The sequence below is a fragment of the Sus scrofa genome, chromosome X, assembly GCF_000003025.6.
Source record: "Sus scrofa isolate TJ Tabasco breed Duroc chromosome X, Sscrofa11.1, whole genome shotgun sequence".
Classification (NCBI taxonomy): domain Eukaryota; kingdom Metazoa; phylum Chordata; class Mammalia; order Artiodactyla; family Suidae; genus Sus; species Sus scrofa.
In genome coordinates, this window is record NC_010461.5 from 117,344,379 (window position 1) to 117,362,158 (window position 17,780).

At 38.4% G+C, this 17,780-nt stretch overlaps 1 long non-coding RNA gene across 1 annotated transcript in view; it reads left to right on the forward strand.

The window, feature by feature from the left end:
• Positions 1–17,780, forward strand: part of LOC110257663 — a 412,314-nt gene that overhangs the window by 188,376 nt on the left and 206,158 nt on the right. The window lies entirely within an intron of this gene.

Genomic DNA, 17,780 nt, shown 5'->3' on the forward strand with positions numbered 1-17,780 from the left:
CACCCATCCATATGACTGGATGCTCTCTTACCAGGTATTTACTCTTTCCTGTGACAATACTCCATCAGCTTGGGTGGAAAACCTGGTATCTTGCTTAGTTCTTTTAAGACTTCTATCTCAAGGGACTGGATTCTCATCATCTGAGTGAATTTGTACTATAAATGTTGAGTATCACATAGAGGCTAAGGTCTTGGGCTATTGAGCCATAGACCTTTGTATGAATATTAGCTGCATAGCTTGACTTCAGTGTTTTCTTGGAGTCCTCATTTCCTCACAAGTGGGGATAAAACTCTATTTTCATAAGGTTGTGAAAAATGAATGTGTTAACGATGATAAAACACCTATAACAGTACCTGGCAAGCAGCAAGTGCTCATTAGTGTGAACTACTAAAATTCAACGACTACATGGAACCATGGTATTTCTGCATTTAAATTAAGGATCACCTACTATCTAAAAGTTCTAGTGATCATAGCCCTTCCCATCGTCCAGATTATATGTTCCTTACTTGCAACAAATCTGCATATGGTGTATTTGAATTTTTAATATAGGAGTCCAGCTTATGCAATATTTGGGTCGCTTAGTACCTGCTCTACACACATTATCATATCTTTCCCAGCACAAGAGCCCATGATTCTCACCAAATCTTACCTGAATGATAAGAGCTGTGGAGTTGCTAATCCTGCTATTCAACCTGACGAAACACTGAGCCACGGGACCCCTTTCACAGAGTGTGTCCCTCACATGCCTAGGTGAGAAGTTAGCATACTTATAAGGACAGACAATCTTTTGTGCCTTCTGAGCTGAATAAAACATGTAGCTGGTCTAATTTGCTAAATATAACCTTTAAGAATCATTGGTGAGCAAAGCAGAAAACAAGGTATCCCTGCAGTACCTCCTTTTCAACATCCTATTGAAATATCAGGAGAGACACAGAAGCAGAGAACAGACTGCAGAGAAGAACACAGTCCATCTGCTCAAAGTTCCATCTTGGTGAAAGAGCCACTAAATGTATTTTTTCACAGGAAATGATTGAAGGATGCTTGGAGAAGGGATGAAGAGCTTTGCCCACACCATAGACACTGCAGATGCAGCCTTAGACTCCCTGCTTCTGTTACCCAAAAACTGGCTTTGCCTCTTGGTGGGAGTCAAGCCAAAAGATAGAACCAAGCCAAAGTAAAGAGGATGAAAAATATCTTACTTGCAGCAAGTAAGAGAACACTGGGGATCTTTCCCAAATCAGTGCTTCTCAGAACAGCAAAATTGGGGAAGCTTTAAGCTAAGGGTACATGCATATTCATAAGGGGCCTTAAGCAGAAAACAGTTCAGTATAGAATTGGGGCCAAGGTCAACAGAGACCAAGTTTTAGTTGACAAGTCTGGAGGGGCAATAACATCATTCCATCCTCCACCTGAGTGGGGGCCTTAGTTCCTGCAGGACTCAAAGATTATATCAGATTGTGATATACGTCCCTTGAGGAGAAAGTAGGACTCTGTTTTATTGCTGAACTGTTGTTTCTTGACTGCTTTTCTTTTGTTCCTGAATTCTCTCACTTCCTTTAAGATTATTATTACTAAGACCTGTTCAGGGACAAACACTGTGACTAGCATTAAATCACAAAATGACTTAGGCCAAAAATGGCTTCTCTTATGTCAAGAAAGCTATGTCTGGTTCTCTTTCTCTGGGGACCTCCTACACTATCTGCTTACACATTGGACTTCAAAATCCTAAAGCTCTTCTTGAGAGTGATTTTGATACAACTAAAAATTATGCTTTTATTAGATTGGATTTTTAAGTGTATATTAATATTGAAAGTGCTGTGAACAAGACCAAGGCTGCTACACCAAATGGACAGCAGTCAGCCCTTGTCTTATTCTCTGTAGCATTTGTAACTGATTTTTTTTTAAATTATGTTTTCAGAAGTATACTTTCACTACAAACATTTTTTTCAAACATATACATAAGTGCTTGAAGTTAAAGATGAGTTCCTGCTGTGTCACAGTGTGTTAAGGATCTGACATTGTGGTATTAGTCCCAGATGTGGCTGGATTTGATCCCTGGCTAGAGAACTTCCACATGCCACAGGTGTGGCTGAGAAAACAAACAAAAAGTTGAAAAGATGAAAGAAACTTCTTTTCACAACCTACCCCTAATTTTACTTCTCAAAGATAAGCACTGTCAAATGTTTGTAGTGTATTCTTAAAAAGTTACTTAAATTATGCTCTATGACCTTGTAATATAGGTGCCTGACATTAAGCTTTTGATAGCAGAGGCATCCATTTCAAAAACATCCATCTTGAAAAAAAGACAACTGGAATAAAAGCCAGGCTGCCTCACCCAACAAACTCCCTTTAGAAATCCCTGGGGGACTTACACAACTGGCCTTTTGAGTGACCATGCTTTTCCCTTCCAGCACTTTAATTCCTGCTCTTATGTTTTAAATTCACTGCTAAAGAGTGAAGCTGTGAAATCCTAAACACCCTACCCTCTACCCCAGTACAAAATAGAACCCCAGGTCTGCACTGTCACTCTTTCTACCCAGGACCTGGCTGTGTAGCCTCAGGCATCCATTGTGAGTAATACACCTTTTTTTTTTTTTTTTTTTTTTTTGTCTTTTTGCTATTTCTTTGGGCTACTCCGCGGCATATGGAGGTTCCCAGGCTAGGGGTCGAATCGGAGCTGTAGCCTACACCAGAGCCACAGCAACTCGGGATCCAAGCCGCATCTGCAACCTACACCACAGCTCACGGCAACGCTGGATCGTTAACCCACTGAGCAAGGGCAGGGACTGAACCCGCAACCTCATGGTTCCTAGTCGGATTCGTTAACCACTGCGCCACGACGGGAACTCCCTTTTTTTTTTTTTTTTTTTTTTTTTAAATCACTGTTTTCAATTATGGCTTCTCTCTTGACTAGTAAGGGCTTCCTCACTCTAATATTGTTCCTTCAGTCCAATATATTTTGTCATTGTGTTCTGTGTGGCCTGATCATGGCTGTAATTCTTAGTGATCCAGGAAGAGTTTAATTGGCTGAGTCCTTCAGTACTCACTCAAATGTTCTCCACAATAATAATGACTTCCGTGATCAAAATCTGGAGAAATACATATTGTTTCTCACCTTTCTCCCTTAATTTGGTCTTAATTTCATTGTTTATAGAAAATATTAGTCAGTAGCTACACTCTAGTTTTATTATACATGCTATTTTATTTTCCAATTTTCTTTATCTTAATGGTGAGTGTATTCACTGTTAAGTACAGTTAGAGTTAAATAAATGTTCTTCCCTCTCCCAACTTTCACCACAGGTACATCTGCAAGTATTGATGATACCTCCCCAAAACAATCACTTTATTTTCTTATTTTTATGACACCTTCGCACTTTCTCGTTTTGCTTTTCTTTTTCTAAGTTATTGTATACTTTCTAATTTTCCTCTGTGGGCTTTGTATTTATCCCTTAAATGTTGGGGTTTCTATGATTCTGTCCTGGTCCCTTTATCTCTCCACTGGATGCCATCGAGCTGGATAATCTCATCAACCGTGATGGTATCAAATACCACCTGTATATTTTTGAATCTCAAAACTGTATCTCTACCCCAGACCTATCCCCTGAAGTTCATATCCATATCTAATTACCTACCTTCCATTTCTACTGTGATACTTAATATTAAGTTTATTAAAAATGCTTGGTTTTCTTCCTAAACCTGCTCATCTGTTAGTCTCTGACATATGAACAAGTCACACTGAATATCCACCTATTTCTCAAGCCAAAATTTGAGGGTCATATATTGAGTTTTCTCTCTTTGTGGATGATATCCAGTCTATTAGCAATGATGCCAGATCTACCTTCAAAATCGACCCCTCTTGCTTCAGTTCTGGTCCTCTCCAGTCCATTCTCCACACACCAGCCACAGTGCTGATTCGGAAACACTTTGCATAGCATACTGTTCTCCTTTAGCCTCCTACAGTGGTCCCCTGCCCGATGACCCTTTGGTTTCAATTCAGATTTCCTACTACAGCTCACAAGGCCCATCACAATGTGGCTTCTGAGTCCATCAACAAGTTCATCCGTTACCTTTGGCTCCCTTCACATTTCACAGTCAAGAAAAACTCAACTATGCCATGCTCCTCCTCACATGGGCTCCATATACACTTTTATTTCTTCATGAAACATTTCCTCCTCCTCTTATCTTTTTTTTAATGTCTTACTCCTAATTTTCCTTCAAGTATAAATATTTTTCCTATGTCAGGACCATTAAGCCCAGATCACATTAGGCATCCCTACAATATGCTATAATTAATTAGCACACCAAAATTAGGGCTAAAATTGTTAACACATGTTAAGTCCTCTATAAGACTGAGTTCTCCAAGGGTAGCAATTCTGTCAGTCTTACAACTTGTGTCTAGCACAAGAACATCTGATCAAATCTATTTTGAATCAGATAATGGACTGGATGAGTAATTTTTTTCAAAGGTCTAAAAGTTCCTTTGGCTAATTTGAATGCTGCAGTAGGGTAGGGGTAGGAAGAAAGGGAGTCAGTGAAGAAAGGGTTCTGTGCGTTCTTGTCATGGTGCAGCAGAAATGAATCTGACTATGAACCATGAGGTTGCTGATCTGTTCCCTGGCCTCGCTTGGTGGGTTATGGCTCTGGCATTGCCGTGAGCTGTGGTGTAGGTCACAGATGTGGCTCAGATCTGTGTTGCTGTGACACAGGCTGGCAGCTGTAGCTCCAGTTTGACCCCTAGCCTTGGAACCTCCATATGCTGCAGGTGCGGCGCTAGAAAAACAAAACAAAACAAAACAAAAAAGAAAAGAAAAAAGAAAGGGTTCTGGAGCCTCAATCCCACTTTGTGTGCAGAATCTGCACCTTTATCAATAGATAGATGAAACTTCTATTTCTGATTTTGTTTGAGAAAATGTTCTATGGAGAAATAAGTTTCAGAAACAACTGAAGTCCATGAAGTTGAAGAGCCCCCAAAGCTCTAAATTCTGTAATTTTGTGAAACTGCAATGAATAAAATGGCTAGAATAATGCGAGAGCCTTAGACACTAGTCAACATTCAAAGGGCTTTTGAAGAGGTTTCCCCAGACTTAGAACATTTTCAGACAATTCACCAAATCATTAACATTACTGTATGGCACAATCATTCAGGAAACTGTTTCTAGGAGGGTACTTTTTTTTTTGAAGAATGCATATCCTACTGCCTAGAAACAAATTAGTATGTTGTTCCTGCAGAACTAGAATACTGTTCAATTCAAACTGTTATCAAACCCATGGTAGTTTCATTCCATTTCAGTTAGTAACCCAAATAAACCTATAAAATCCATAGCCTTTCTCTTGCCTGTGGGAGCCTCTTGATTCAGGAAATGTGATTGAATGTAAAAGGAAATATTCAGAGAGGAAAGACACAATTGCACAACTAATTAAATCACTTGCCTCTTGCCTCATAGGTCAATGAGCATCCCAAGCAGGGGTCACAAAGCCAAAATTACACATTTTAGAAGTGATATAAATAGGTATTGTAGTCTTCCTATTAAAAATTATTAAAGTTTTTAATACTGCTCAGGTGTGCTGGCTATTACTCCCCTTCTCGTGTTTTTGTAATGTTTTCATATTATGCAGCACAGGATTCAAGGAGTGTCGGGGGCCTTGGAGACAATATGGCTCAGATAGATATTCTGCTCATCAGATGTGAAAAAGAAGCCCAGGGAAGGGAAACAACTTATCCCACATCATTCAAGTAGTAGAAACAAGACTAGCAGTCAGGACCATGGCTCTTAATTAGATGATCTGTCTTTGATAATAAATTTTAATCTTCATATTTTTGGAAAAAAATGCTAATCTAAGAATGATATACCTACCCTATGAGTCAGTGCAGTACAGTGGAAAGAATATAGTTTTTAGAGGAAGACAGATATGAGTTTGAGTTCCACTTAAGTCTCTAGTTTTCTTCAATACTTTGGGTCTCAGTTTCCTCTGAAAAACTAACATGGAAATTTCAGTTGTGGCTAATGACAGATTTCAAATATGGCTGCAACATCACCCATTCTGCATGCTTTTCTTTTCCTTTTTTCTTTTTAGGGCCACACCCATGGCATATGGAGGTTCTCATGCTAGGGGTGGAATTGGAGCCTCTGGCCTACACCATAGCCACAGCACCACGAGATCTGAGCCGCGTCTGCAACCTACATCACAGCTCACAGCAATGCCAGATCCTTAACCCACTGAGCGAGGCCAGGGATCAAACCTGCAACCTCATGGTTCCTAGTCAGATTCGTTTCTGCTGAGCCACAACAGGAACTTTCTGCGTGCTTTTCTTTAATGTAACCATCACTAGGTGGACCTTTGTCCCATTCTCTTCTAACTCACTGGACTTGTGACAGCTTAGAGCATTAGAGAGTAACTGAATTCCAAAGGTAGAATAGAAATGGCCCAGAAATTTTGACCAGGTTCTCTTGGGATATTTGCTTGGAGGAAGGTAACTGCCAAGTGTGAAGTTCAACTGCTCAGTGACTACTATGGTGAACTGGTGGATAGCCTTTGCTGGGATGCCAGCCTACAGCCAGCATCTACTGCCAGCTGGGGAGTGAACCATTTTGAATGTTCATTCCAATTGAATGTTCAAATGCCCCAGCTGAAATTTAGCTGCAACAGTATGAGAAACCCCAAGAACTAGGCAACTGAAACTTTCCTGATTCCTGACCAGTTGAATCATGAACACAGCAGAAAGGTTTTCTCTTTACTCTAAATTTAGGGTCATTTGTTAAGCAACAACAAATAACCAGATCACATACCAAATAAGGACTAAGAGGTAAAGTACACAGTGTGGTATCCACCAAAACATGCAAACATAGCTAGTTGTTACTAAATTACATTAATAAAAAAGTTTTCAGTTTTTACATTAAGGCAACAACCATTTCTTATTATACCCAATTTATTTATTTATTTATTTATTGGTCTTTTTTTGCTATTTATCGGGCCGCTCACGCGGCATATGGAGGTTCCCAGGCTAGGGGTTGAATTGGAGCTGCAGCCACCGGCCTATGCCAGAGCCACAGCAACGCGGTATCCGAGCCACGTCTGCAACCTACACCACAGCTCATGGCAACGCCAGATCATTAACCCACTGAGCAAGGGCAAGGACCGAACCCGCAACCTCATGGTTCCTAGTCGGATTCGTTAACCACTGCGCCATGACAGGAACTCCTATTATACCCAATTTAAATTCAACTTCAGAAACATATATGATGGTTCAAGTTAATTTGGGGGCCCTCATATATTTCTTTTTCACTCTCTTGTCCTCACATATACTGTCAATTCCTTTCATTCTCTAGGTCTCAGCCCTGGTCGTTTTCACTGGACTTTAGTCCAAAGAAATAACGTGTATGCATTATGTTTGGACAGAAACTATTATATATTGTATGTACAACCTTTAAAAAGTTCTCCCAATAGAGATATGCATCCACTTATAAAATCAGTATCTACTTATGCCAAACACATATTCTTCTATGTAACAAATGTGTGTCAACTATAAGCCTAGAGCATGTAAATGAAGCCACACAATTTAAATGACTTGCATTTGATAAGTTGTCCTTCTAATATGTGAATAATATACATAATACTGTTCTGTGGCATAAAGGGAAAATAATTACTCTGTAAACAATGATGGGACTGTTTTCCTGTATAATGAATAAGGTAGGATTCATGTTGGGAAAATGTTAAACAAAAATACTATTTTCAATGCAATAATATGGCTGGCTGTATATCACAGAACCTGGGAATAGTTATACCCTTCTCTAAATAAGAGTCGTGCAATGAAAACTGCTAAATATCAGCATGAATCAACAAGGCTTGGAGCCAGGTCAGTGTTCAGATAGAGCAGTGTCCAGTTTACTAGCCCCCTCTTAAAAAACTAGTGTTCATCCTCCCCGGCTCAATTCTTACATCTTCCATCACCAAACACACTGTGAATAAGAAAAATTTTCATTAATTGTTGTGGATAGAAGGCTAGCAACTTCCATTTATGGAGTGCACACTACATACCAGGTGTTACACTATCACACATAAATGTCATGTAATTCTCCTTAGGACACTATTGTGAAGCAAGAGAACACTTGGATATAGCATTTGGTGATAGTACGAGTAAGCCATCATTCTCATAGATCCATAAATAATCTTGGAATATATTCCTAGATATTATCTAGTTTAGTGATTTTTAACCAGATTTTGACCTCAGGACTGTTAATATAGGTAACATCTTATCAGTAATATTCTGTCTTATGATATCACCAAAAGATCTGAGGAGAGTAGAGGTAGGCTAGGAGCATGTGTAGCTTGAAAAATAAAAAATCATCCAGGACTTGCCAATATGCCCCTTTGAATGCACGTTGCTGTCTTTTCCCAGCCACTCACATTCAAGGATCATGAAGTAGTTGAATACTCTTCCTTTACAAATGAAAGAGTTGGACCATTATGCCAACGAAGAAGAAAGGATTTGGCCAAAACACACTGTAAGATTGTGTTAGAGGTGGTCATTTCTATGTTTGTTCTTCTAGGACACTGCTTACTTCTCTTCCAAAATGTGCACTAATGTCAGTATTTCTAAAAAATGCTGGATTTGAGAACTAATCAGGCCATCCTTATATAAGCAGAACTTATTGTGTCCAGAATGCAAATTATATGAGTGCAAGGGACCCAGTGGTCTTCATATTTTAGTCAGTGTCCCATTTGCAAGATAAAGCCCAGAACACTGGTGCTGGAGTCATCATCTGTAATTCCAGGCAAATGAGAGACACAGCATGCATATTAATTACTCCCTCTACAAAACCGAAGTTGATGGGGAATGGGGATGGTCATAACCACCATAGGAATTAAAATAAAAACCTGAATTACTATCCAATGATGAATCAAAGTATTCTGTCACTTGCAGAAATCGCTTAATGGGTGTCCACTCCCTCAGAAATGTATTCTTTTTTGCTCATTTTGTTGATGGGTTTTTGGCATGAATGTGGATGTGGGAAATAAATACACTTTAGTTGATTCTATAGCTCTTATTTGTATCCCTTTATGCATTCATTATAGCAGAACATCCACTGTATTTTAATGCAAGCAGAATAGAATATGAGCTCCTCCCAGTAGCTTACTTTACCACTATATGTTACTTTTAACAAATTACATCATTGGACCACAAAACCTTTGATTTTCTATATTGATGGCAAAGGCTGCAGTTCAGTGGTTCTCCGGAATCTTGGCATTCACATTTGGGCTAGATTCAACTTTTGCTAAGGATAAAAGATTAACCTTTGAGGCAAATCCACTATACCATCACAGTTTCATTTGGATCTTCATCCAACACAATTGAAAAGAATTCTCAAACACAGTCACACTTGTTCTCCCAGATTTCAAGTTAAGATGATTGGAAACTTACTGAAGAGGAGGTAGTATCCACTTACTAGGAGCAGATGTTTGCTTTGCCTGTGTCTTTAATCTTCGATTTTTTGATGCGTCCTCACACTCTTAACCAGTATAACACTTAGTAAACCCTAAACTGGATTTCTAGTCATTACAAAAAACTATTCATTCTGAGCATTTGGTCTTCTTGCAGACCATCCGTTTCAGCGAGGGTCACATTACTCACCTTCTCTGACAAGCGGTAACTATTTCTTCCTTTATAATTCTAATGAGGAAGTCCCTGAGCTCTAAAATTTTCTTGCATATGACTCTCTACTTCTCATCACTGTCACCATCTTTTAGCATCCTTACATGTAGGGGGAAAAAAGTGACATTGTTTACCTGTTCTAAAGCAAAACTTCTTCTTGAGTTATGTGTTGGTCATAGTTTGAAGTTTGCAAAGGCAATACCTTCAGCTGAAAACTAGAGCTAGAGATACCTTTACTCTGTTTAAATGAAATCTAGGGAGTTTTCTTATGGTGCAGTGGGTTAAGGGCCTGGCATTGTCACTGCTGTGACATAGGTTCCATCCCTGGCCTGGGAACTTCTGTATGCCCTGATGTGGAAAGAAAAGAAGGGAGGGAGGGGGGAAGGAAGGGGAAAAGAAAGAAGGAAAGGAAGAAAGGAAGGAAGAAAAGGAAATCTAATGACGAGATCCAGAAAAGGAGTCAGGGATTAGATAGTGGATCTAGAACAGACTAGAGTAGACTAGAATCCTTTGCCTGTGAGTGTGTGTGGTGGTAAAAATACCTTTCACTTTGCTTTGAAATTCAGTTGGAAAATAAGAGACATCAGGTCGGTTTTGCTCCTGGAATCGTGGCTTGGGTAGAAAGTTTTAGCCAGTTTTCACTGAGTATCCTCTATAAGGGAGAAAGTTTTGTATGCAACACCAAAGATAAGCCTGTACGTTTTCTAGCATTATGAGTTTAATAAGAACTAAAAATGGGAGTTCCATCATGGCTCAGCAGGTTAAGAACCCAGTGTAGTCTCCGTGAAGATGTGGGTTCAATCCCTGGCCTCACTCAGTGGGTTAAGGATCTGGTGTTACTATGGCACTGGCTGGCAGCTGCAGCCCCAATTCGACCCCTAGCCTGGAAACTTTCATATACCACAGGTGTGGTCATAAAAGTAAAAAAATAAAAATTTAAAAAAGAACTAAAAATGTATGCTGTGATAACAGCATCATTTTGTTATAGAATAAGCAAGTGAAAGAGAGGGATGAGATGCTAGAAGCATGTGTACTTTATTGAGTGAAATTATTACTCCATTTAAAAGTTCAATTGTGATTGCAAATAGCCTGAGAATAAAGAGTAAATTTGCATAAATCGTTTAAAAAGGGACTCAGATTCCAGGTTTTATTCTGTCAAAATTGCACTAACCAACTCGTGATGACTAATTAGGACTCCAGTGTACTCATACTGTGGCCTCAGAAGAATTGTAGCAATATATTTAACCACTAAAAAGAAAATAAATGACAGGTAAATAAATGCCATCTAATTGATGATACCAGAGATTATTGATTGTGGCAGGTAAAGCTGTCTTTACATGTGGATTTGACATGGATTATGTGAATGTGTGGGTGGACTTGCTTCATGCTCTTTGTTTAAAAGTAAACCTCTTACCTGCAGAGACATCTCATACTCTTAGGGGTCTCACAATACGTCTTAAACACTACATGGATTAAGAGCCATTGGTATGTACTAAATGTGACATCCACTTCCTCATTCAAAATTAAACTCAGGGAGTTCCCATTGTAGCTCAGTGGGTTAAGAACCTGACATAGTGTCCATGAGGATGAGGGTTCGATCCCTGGCCTCACTTAGTGGGTTAAGGATCCAGCGTTGCCATGACCTGAGGTATAGGTCACAGATGTGGCTGGGATCTGTCATTGCTGTGGCTGTGGCATAGGCCAGCAGCCATAGCTCCAATTAGACCCATGGCCTGGGAACTTCTATACACTGCAGGTGCAGCCCTAAAAAAGTAAAACAGAAAAAAAATTAACCTTGTTGCATTTATTAGCTAACCTAAAATGCTATGTAACACTCCATTTTTATTTTTCTTTCCACCTCTTTTGGAGCTAAATGCAAGATGTCATTATCTATTCACAGAGTAGATGTACCACTGTTTGCACAGACGCACATAATGAGATACTGTTCTCTGATTTGCCCTGCCCCGCCAGCCCTCATGTCATTGACGCCCTCCACCAACACAGTCACATGCAGTCCCTGAGTCAACCCTGCTGAGAGCCAACATATCAAAAGAGCCATGGCAAACCATCAAGTCAAGCCTAGAGCTAAATGTTTGCCCTCGATTTAGTAGACAAAAGACTGCATGACCACCATGTCAGTGTGCTCTCTATGATGACTAGATTCTTCCCCCATGGCATCCTTGCCAAGCCCTAGAATTCCCACTGGTATTATAGACTACTACTGCTTGCCGTCTACCCAGGTTCTTATTATCTTCCCCCTGGAGGGTTGGGTCCTACCTCTGCCACACTTGTTCCCTATCCCTTCCTCCATTCCTTAGATGCTATCTAGGATCTTGCTGGGAAAGAACTGAAACCACAATAATAGCTGAAACAAGCTCAGAATTATCTCATCCTTTGGACTTTATACATTGGGCGGTCTGGCCATGATTTTCAGTGTCCAGTCCTATACCTAGGCTTAACCCCTCCAAAATCAGTCCTGGCTACCTTCCCCTGTCCCAACCAGTAAGCATGACCATTAAGCCTTACCACTAACCTGACAAAGCTAACCAAGAGATAATAAATGTAGGTAGTAACATTGCCACAGCATTCCCCAGGTGCCATTCGCTACCCACCCTCATCCTTTTCAATAATTCTAAGAGTGAATCTCAGGTAAAACAAAAATAGCATGACATGATTCTTCATGAATTGATCACACTGTCAGCATTTTCAGAGCTAAACAGTTGCATTTGGTCTACATTGTGTTAAGTCTGGTCACAACAAAATTTACTGAGAATGGAGGATGGAGATCTTGATGTCTGTGTCCAAAACATTGAACATGTCTGCCTCCCTTTCCTCCTGATCACTGCTTCTAATGCATTTTTATTCTGAGATACAATGCTTTGAAATAAACACTATGTTTAAAATGTCTGCTTTGTAATTAGGTAGTCACATACATGTAGTTGAAAACAAGATCATAATACTCCACTCGGAAACATATAATTTAAACGAGTAAGAGGTTATGTATTCTAAGCAACCTTTTGTTTCTCGAACAACTATTTTTAGTATGCAAATATACAGATGTGCACACTTGTTGCTCTCTAATGAATAAGTTATGTCAGATCTAACAAAAGCAATAACTCATGTTTAGTTATAATTTTAAAAAGAAATTTTCAATGCATCTTTTGTGTGCTTTATTTATATGAAGCTTCTATTTTTTTGGATATAGAATTTACACATATCGCCAACATGAATATTGATATAGTTGAAAAAAATAACACAAGACCCTTAAGCTGTCAGGGCAGCAAATGTCTAAGTAACACTTGATGTTTTCAACTGGAATATCCACTGATTAAGCCACAGATTCAGCTCAGCCAAACCAAAACAAAATCTTGTAGGTGATTATAAAAACTACTGTCAAATATTAATGTTTTATCCAAATTGGAAATGGTAAATGAATCTGATGTTCCTTGCTTGGTTAGAGTTCTTAGCAAGGTTATGTCAATATCACTTACTTGCTAAGAGGTCAAGTGGCTTACACAGGATAGCCTAACACCTTCATTAATGTATCGCAAATTCCATGATCTTAGGCATTGCTGTGAGCTCTGGTGTGGGTTGCAGACATGGCTCGGATCCCGCATTGCTGTGGCTCTGGCGTAGGCCAGCGGCTACAGCTCCAATTCGACTCCTAGCCTGGGAACCTCCATATGCCGCGGGAAGTGGCCCTAGAAAAGACAAAAAAAAAAAAAAAAAAAAAAAAAAAGAAGAAGAAAACTGTTTGCACTACACTGTAATCTCATGAGTGTGCAATAGCATTTGTCTGCAGTACGTACCCTGATTAGAGAGTACTTTATTGCTAAAAATGCTCCCCATCATCTGAACTGTCAGGAGGTCGTAATCTTTTTTGCAATCTTTGTAACATCAAAGATCACTGATCACCATAACAAATATAATAATAATGAAAATCTGAGATATTGTGAGAATTACCAAAATGTGACACAGAGACATGAAGTGGGCAAATGCTGTTGGAAAAATAGCACAAATAGACTTGTTCAACACAGAATTGCCACAAACCTTCAATGTGTAAAAAATGTAATATCTGCAAAGCACAATAAAGCAAAGCACAATAAAAAAAAAATTCCATGATCTTGATGTTTGCATGCCTATGAAATTAAGAAACATTTCAATAAAACAAAGGAAATTATGGCTCTATGGGAATTTTCTATGCTTAACCTTGAAGTTTAATGAAATCTATGATAAAACCATTATTTTGTTTATTTTCTAATGCTCTTGGGTACATATTTGTAATGCATATATTTAACGTATATGTAGATACTCCATATAAAACATTAAGTGTTCACTCATCTATATGAATATATTCTATGTACATACATACTATGAACATAATTTGGGAGGTAACATTAATTGATTACTTGAAGGTGTATCATGTATTTGTGGGCATATTACATATTTTAGCTTATATATTTCTCATAACATTATATTTGCTCAAGGATATCATTCTTTTTTTATAAGTAGGAAAGCTAAGATTCCAAAGGCAAGGAGTTTTACTTATACTGTATTGTGCATTGGTTATTTTAGATTTTATCCAGTGATCAGACCCTTCATAAGTTTATTTTTTTCATTGTAGAAGGTTGGAGGTTGATTCAGTGGACATTATCAGCAAAATAGATTTTTACTTACATGTACTCTTTCCTGTAGGATTTATTAGATCGCAGGTGGGATAGAGAGAGGATGATGGAGGGGAAATGATATAGGATGTAGGCTGACTGCAAAAAATACAAGGGAATGAAGACGTATATAGGAGTCATTGTGAGAGGAAAACATAACTGAAACCCTTCCTAGTGGAAGGGTAGTAAAGATGAATGTCCTTGTACCTCACATTTTGCATTAAGGTGCAAGTTAACTAGTAGCCACCACTGAGCCTTTCCCTGATATAGCACAAACACAAAAACTAAAACCCAGAAAAAAACACCATTTAAGAAAGAGCCTACAATCTAGTGTCATGATTTAAGAGAATTTTATATTAATTTCAAGACTCACAGCACCAAGTGAGACTCACAATAAATAACTGATCCATTCCACCCATGAAGAGAGGAAATCTAAAATCCTGCAAGAAAGATGCTTTGCCCTTCTCCCACTGGCCATCCTGTGACTAAGACGCCCAGGGTCTATACTAAGCAGAAACCTGTACAACCATCACTTACATGTTACTGCTTTTATTCTTAACCACAATCTTGAGATTTGTTTACATATACCCACGTATAATTTATTTACATATAATATATAACTTATATACATATAACAAAATGAACCCATTTTTAAGTTTGATGTGACAGATGAGTTTTGATAGGTGGGTACACTTCCATAACCATCCTCACAATCATGATATAGAACATTTCTATCACTCAGAAAATTGCCCATTCCACCATCTAATTCATGCCAACCCCTCCCTCCCAGGCAATTATTGATCAGATGTTTATCAGCTAGGGTTAGTGTGTCTGCTTTTGAACTCCATATAAACGAAATCAGGCAGTAAGTGCTTTATGTCTGGCTTCTTGAGCTCATCATGTTTATGAGATTCATCCGTGATTATGTGCGTATCAGTAATTCAGTCTCTGCCTAGTGGTATTAATTGTGCCAACATATCAAAAAATGTATCTGTTGAGGGAAATTATTAATATTTCCAATATATAGTGATTTTGAAAAAAACTATAAAAGTCTGTGAATGAATCTTTTTTATGAATACATGTTTCTCTTGGGTAATGACCTGGGCAAGATCCCTGTTAGGATTGATTTTTAAGCCTTTTAGGACAACTTCTATAGTTGCCTTTACTCTAAGCCAAATGTATCCCTACTACTGAGGTACAATTCTTCTGAGATCTGTACTGAATGTATCAGGTTCTCAGTAAAATCTTTTCACTCTGGCTTGTCAAAACAACGGATTCTAGTCCTGTGTGAGCTTGAAGAATCATTCACCTCACAATTCTTCACTATTATTTTGCCTAAACTCTTCAGGTTTTGCCCCATATATGTCTAAATGTATGTTCAGCAATAGACTCATGGGGACCCAATACAGACTCCTGGATCTCTTTATCTATACAGATTCCTCTTTCCAAGCCTATGCCCTTGGGATTAACAGATACACACTCCTGTGTATAAAATAGATAAACAACAAGGACCTACTGTATAGCACAGAGAATTACATTCAATATCTTGTAATAACCTATAATGGGAAAAGAATTTGAAAAAGAAAAAAATATATGTGTGTGTATATGTGTGTGTGTGTGTGTATATATATATATATATATATATAAGTATATGTTACTGAATCACTTTGCTCTATATCTGAAGCTAACACAATATTGTAAATGAACTATACTTGAATTTAAAAGATGGCGTATAAAAAGACTACATATTTTTGCTACATCAGCATCTTTTGACTCTGATGTCTAACTCAAAACAAAATCTTTGAATTATGCTTGGGTCCCCCATTCCAGCACAGCAGTGTAGAAGGCGCCCCTGTGCCGAAAGACTAGGTGATCATGTTTCAGGTCCTCTGTTTCTCCTCTCCCAAGTATGACTGTCATGACATGCATGTTTTTCAATGTCTGAAAACATATTTCATGTATTTTTTTTTCATTTTTCCACTTGTCCTCAGTGCAGTAAAAATGGATGTTTCAGACACTTTGTCATGATTGAACCGTGATGTCCATGGATATTGTTTTTGAAGGTGGCTAAAGTACTATGTTTTTCCCCTGTGATCTTTAGTTATTCCTCACACAGTGAGACATAATCATTCAATAAGAAATAGAAAGAGACAGAGAGGAGTGGTAGCAATATATTGCTTCCAGAGGGTGATAATAATCATCTGTAAATGTCTAATGGACAGGATAGAAAGAAGAAGAACCGTGGTTTCATCACACATTGAGGACCTCTGAGTTATCTGTGCTTCTTTGGTGTAGTATGATAAAAAAGGATAGTGCAAATAGGTAAATATTTCAGCCCAATTTGAATGAGATACACTAGAAAAATATTCACTGGAAATATGAGATACACTAGAAAAATATTCACTGGAAATTGGGTCAAATCCTATGTACAGCCATCTGTTCTCTAGCTATCGATATGCCAAGGGTATTCTACCACAACCCAAACTCAGGGTTTTCCAGGTGTAAATTTTAGGTCTGATTGTGGTAGCTAAGCATTTTGTCCAGTGAAAACAGGTTCTCCTGTGAATTTCATGCGAATGTTCTCATTCTTACACTAGTATTTTAAAATGCATTATTCTGCTGATTTGCTGCTTTCATATGAGACCATAAACTTTATAGCACAATGTTTTTGTTGAGATTAACTGGCATCACCACTCATGGAAAGAGAGTGGGGTAAAAGGACAAAACACACCACAGACTCTATTTGTTGGTAAATATTGGATCCATATACACAGCATTCTTTTTTCACATTGTGGTACAGCAAAAACAAATCTGACTAGTATCCATGAGGATGCAGATTTGATTCCTGGCCTCGATCAGTGAGTCAGGGATCTGGCATTGCCATGTGCTATGGTGTAGATCACAGATGCGGCTCAGATCCTGTGTTGCTGTGGCTGTGGCATAAGCCAGCAGCTGCAGTTCTGATTTGATCCCTAGACTGAGAACATCCATAAGCCATGGGTGTGGCCCAAAAAAGCAAAAAAAAAAATAATAATAATAATATATGATTCAAAGTGAAATACTATTAAAACTTTGGAAATTCAATATTGTCAAAACATCAGTCCTTAACCACTTGACCTATAGATTCAGTGCAATCCTTATCAAATTCCTAGTAAGCTACTTTGTCATTATTGACAAACTTATTCTAAAATTTATATGGAGAAGATAAAGGACCAGAATAGCCCAGCACAATATTGAAGGAGAAGAACAAGGTTGGAGGACTTATGCTACCTAACTTTGAGATTTACTATAAAGCTACAGTTATCAAGACAGTATGGTATTGATGAAAGAATATACAACTAGATCAGTGGAACAGAATGGAGTGCCCATAAATAGACACACGTAAATATAGCCAACTGATCTTTGAATAAGGAACAAAGGCTATACAATGGAACAAAGATAGTCTTGATCCAGTGCTGGAGCAA